At 32.0% G+C, this 5,311-nt stretch overlaps 1 pseudogene; it reads left to right on the forward strand.

Moving 5' to 3' along the window:
* Positions 1 to 2,826: 2,826 nt before the first annotated feature.
* On the forward strand, positions 2,827 to 5,060 carry LOC110687685 (annotated as a pseudogene).
* Positions 5,061 to 5,311: the final 251 nt, after the last annotated feature.

Below are 5,311 nucleotides of genomic sequence, written 5' to 3' on the forward strand. Positions count from 1 at the left end.
ATTCCTTATGTGAGAACCCCAACTTATGTGAGAATAAATCTAGACCTTTGAATTTTTTTAATCTAAGGGTTGTGATTATTCCCTAAAAAATCAAAACCAAAAGAGTATTTTAAACTAACTCGGCCCCCTTATTTCTCTCTTTCACCTCCACATTTCTTTTTTTCTCTCTCCTCACCTTCTCTTTCTCTCTCCTCTCACCTATTGTTCTGTATATATCATCAACTTCACGCCATTAATTTCAAAGAAATTAATCTCAACTTCTAATCAACCATGGCGTTTTTGTAATGTGCTCATATCACCATCGTCTTCGCGCCATTAAAAACAAGGAAATTAAGCTCGAATTCAGGTCGATAATTGCGTTTTCGAGCTCCAATTGACGACGATTATGTTCGCCATCAACAATACGTCATTAATATCATTGTTATTAATAACAAAGAAATCAAGCTCAAAATTCAGACCAATTATGTCATTTTCGAGCTCCACTCAACGACGATTATGGTCGCGCATTCCGGTGAAATTGAAAGATTTTGGCGATCGAAAATGAGTTTGTATTATGTGATGATAGATAGTAGGGAGCAATTTTATGAGATTCTAATATAAGTTTGTTCATTTTCATTTATGCATTTTTATTATATGTGTTTTTGCTCGTTTTAATTTCAGTTTGCTCATTTGTGAAGGATATGAGCAGAACAACATGTATTAAATTAATCTTGTGAACTATTTACTTCAAAAATAGGTAGAAAATGAAGTGCATAATATAAACTAGTATACGGTTGGTCTCTTATGGTCCAACAATTGTTTACATTTTCAGATATATATAGTAAGTAAGTTTAAGGTTTCATATTAGTTTGCATGTTTTAGAATTGTTGCTCATTTGATAAATGAACAAAGAATAGTTGCACATTTGATAAATGAGCAAACAAAATATAGAAATATTATTTGCTCATTCAATAAATGAGCAAATAATTTTTGTTCATATGATAAATGAGCAAATAATTTGATAAATGAACAAATAAATATTGCTCAATTGATAAATGAGAAAATAACCAAAAAAAAAAAAAAAAAAACACAAAAAAAAATTAAATTTTTTTTTTGCTCGCTCATTTGATAAATGAGCAAATAATTATTGCTCAAAATGAGCCAAACAAAAAAAAAATGTAAATTACATTTTTGTCATTACTATGTGAGCAATCTCAACAGTTAGATCATGAGGTATCCAATGGTTGAGATTTGTTCTCACATATAATAGGGTTCTCACATATAGACTTATTTTCACTAGATCCCTCCCCTATATATATATAAACAAGTACGGAGTAACAATGTAGCATAAGTGCATAACTCCCCAAATCAGGCAAAACGTTAACGTAAGGATGTCATATTTTGCCAGATTGTGAAACGTAGTATCCATCAAAACCAAGAGAAAGAGACCAAGACCAAGACCAAGACCAAAGAGTCCCACCATTGTGAAAACCCGTAAGAAGCCAAAAAACATAGTGATTATCGCTAACTTTTTTTTGTTTGTTTTAAAAATTGTCATCTATTATTAAAAAAATAATAAAAATAACCTAGATACTAAATAAATCAAAACTAAAAATTTTCAAGGGCATTATTATTTTTATTTAATTTTTTGACAAGTTTCAAGGGAAATTAAAACTAATAACCTTATTAACTTATCTATCGATTAAACAAACCCGTGTATTCAAAATAATTATCGAATTTATTAAGAGTTTCTTTTAAAAAAATATCAATAACTTTATAATTTCATACAAATGAGTGTAAAATAGATGAGGTAAATGTTTTTATTTTAAAATAAAGAAAAATTAACATCTAAAATAAATAATTAAGGAGAACCAACCAAAAATTAAGGGGGTAAAAAAAAAATAAAAAAATAAAAACAATTATAGAGGAGGGAAATTAAATGGGTTTAGGAGGGAAAAAAAATAAATTAATTGTGGTTTTTACTTTAGTTGTTTAGTATGTATGTATATTAAAATATTGGTGAAACCTATTAAGATTGAATTAAAGTTCTAATGATTGACAGTCACTCTCAGTCATTCAATAAAACTATGTGAAGTTTGTTACAACAACAACCTGTTTTTAATTAAAAGTCAATCAAGAAAACAATTTCCTCGCATGCATGCATACACTTAGCCATTAATGGATGAGCCTCTTTTGCTCATTTGTTTTCTCCTTCTAAAGTTACTATGTAGAGTGAATTTAAAATGCAATACTTCCTCCAGCTGTTAGTTGTTTTTAGTCAATATCACACTTTTCATAATGTGTTCTTATTATAGTTATCTTCCAAATTCATGTGCGCTCCTCATTGAATTAAAAAGGCAATATTACACTAATGTAAACCAACTTAACGCATACTACAGTCATTAACACAACCTTGTCTTTGGAACTAAATTGATACCATCAATGACATTCCGATGACTAAAGAGGGTTTTAGTCGCCAGATTTTATGATTTTAATTATTATAAAATCAAGCTTTATATTCATTACTACTATTATAAATAAACTACATTTTTTTTAGCTTTTCAAAATTAATTTAATACTTTTTATTGAATTTCGGTGATTAAAATTTACTCCGGACAACAAAATGTCAACTATAGTACCAAGTTAGTGTCATTTTAATTATAGAGACAAGGTTGTGTCAATAGACATAGTATACATTAAACTTGCGTCATTAAATGTAATTTTGCCATTTAAAAACTTTTACACACAGACTAGTATATCTAATATAAGGTGCACGTGCACTCAAGCCTACTTTTGTTCATTTGATAATTTTTTCTTATTTAAAATCTTCAAATCTCCAATTCGACAATGATTATTTTGATTTCGCAATTCTTGCAAAAACTCTGTTTTTACCCTTCAACATTCCTGCTCCCTTGTTTATTCTTTGTACTTTTTTTGTACAAGAGTCTTTTTACAAGATCTGTCAATGCAAAACTTCAACCACCCTCGCCGCCAAGGCTACCAGTTATAGGTAACCTCCACCAAATAGGAGAGTTACCACACCAGGCATTTGCATCATTGTCGAAGAGATATAGCAAGATCATGCTACTTCATTTCGGTAGCAAGCCAATCCAAGTGGTATCTACACCAGAAGCTGCCTGCGAAATCATGAAAACTCAAGATCAAATCTTCTGCAATAGGCCTGAATTACGCATTCCTAGTAGATTATTCTATCGTTGTAGGGATGTGGGTTTTGCTCCTTCCGGCAAGCAATGGCGCAGGATGAAGAGTCTTTGCATTACACATCTCTTGTGTAACAAAAAAGTCCGGTCATATAGAATGATGAGAGAAGAAGAATGCTTTAATCGTCAAAGAGATAAAGAGATCATCACAATCTTCAGTTGTGAAGTTGAGCGAGATTATCAGTAAGCAAACATTTGGTTTAGTATGTAGGGTAACATTTGGAAGGAAGTGTAGTAGTAATAATGAAGGCGGTTTCAATTTTAAGAAATTGTTGGATGAAATCGTTGTGTTACTCGGAGTCTTTACCGTGGGGACTACATTCCTTGGCTTAGTTGGGTGGACCGAGTGATGGGTTTGGATGGTCGAGTCGAAAGGGTTGCAAAAGAGTTTGATGAGTCACTTGACAAGATAATAGAAGAACATCAAAATAGTCTAAGTACTAAGAAGGAGATAAATAATGCTGAGTTTGAGCAACAAAGAAAGGATGTTGCTTAAAGCTGTATCGAAAATTTGCTCGAGATTCACATGGAGAATGAGAATGTTGTCACAATGGACGATGTCAAAGCCAATACATTGGTAAGGATTATTTTATTTAACTTTTGTGTATGCAAATTCCTAGTTTATGGATGAGTTTACGTCATGATGATTCGTGGCATTTTTGTAATTAAAGCATATACGTAACAGGTAAACTTACTACTGATTTCATGGAATCTCCAAAATGTCCATGACTTTTCGTAATTATTTATTTTTTTTTTTTTGACAGGGACTTTTCGTAAATTTAAATATCCCTCTTATATAGAAATCTTGTTTATCATGTTTGGTTGCCATAAAGAAAATTGTATGTCCCATGAATTAACTTCTTAGTTCTTATGTTCTGTTTGGTTAACTTTATGTAACTCTACGTATTATTACAACTTTTAACTATTTTTTTTCACATTTTTTAGGGCAATTATGTGATTTCATCCAAAAATTATGTGGGCAGCGCAGTTTGTTTAATTTGAGTGACCAATTTAAGGTGGGGTAAATTAATTCCCATGTTTTGTAGGAATTTCAATTTCCTAATAAAAATCCACTTTCCACGTTTTTAGTTTTAAATGTTAACCAAACAACTATCCATAAATACATTTCTCATGATTTATATTTCCCCATTATTGAAGTGCAACTAAACAAGGCCTAAGCGTTACATAATAATGTAACAATTTATCAATGTGACTGTGTGTATATATGCAGGATTTGTTTGCTGCTGGCAACGACACAACTCGCACACTACTAGAATGGACAATGTCTGAGTTACTTAGGCATCCCAAAGTAATGAAAAAATTGCAAGAAGAGCTAAGAACAATTATTCGAGACAAAAGCAATGCAACAATTCAAAGGTAACCGAAGATAATTTGGAAAAGTTAACATATCTAAAAGCAGTGATTAAGGAATCACTTAGACTACACCCTCCAGTTCCATTGTTGGTGTATCGACAGCCAATGCAGGATGCTAAAATCAATGGCTTCGACATCGGTGCAGACACTCATGTGTACATAAACGCATGGGCTATTCATAGAGACCCAACTTATTGGGACGAACCTATGGAGTTTCGTCCCGAAAGGTTCTTAAACTCTAGTTCGTTTTCTTTCAAAAGACAGGATGATTTCAGGTACATTCCTTTTGGAGGGGGTAGAAGAATTTGTCCTGGGATACATTTTGCTATGGTTAATGCTGAGCTTATGCTTGCAAATCTCGTCTACGAATTTGATTGGAAAGTGTCATCAGATTGTGAAGAGCTTGACATGACTGAGACTGTGGGAATCGCAGTTCACAAGCACGATCCCCTCATGCTTATTGCAACTCCTTATTCAAGCTCATAAGCTAAATAATCTTAAATAAGTGCAATTTTATCAATAGTTAAGTGATATTGCAATGGTTTCCTATATTTGGTGTTTTATGATTTGCAATTGCAACTGAATGAAATGTTTCTTTTTGATATTATGGTTGTTATTATGTAGTACAAAATCATGTTTGCAGCATTTATCTCTCATACTACCATAGTTACAAATCGATCAATCCACTAATTGATGAATCCATTCCTAGCTAGTAGCTTCAATAGAATGAATACCTA

This window comes from Chenopodium quinoa, unplaced genomic scaffold, assembly GCF_001683475.1.
Source record: "Chenopodium quinoa cultivar QQ74 unplaced genomic scaffold, ASM168347v1, whole genome shotgun sequence".
NCBI lineage: Eukaryota > Viridiplantae > Streptophyta > Magnoliopsida > Caryophyllales > Amaranthaceae > Chenopodium > Chenopodium quinoa.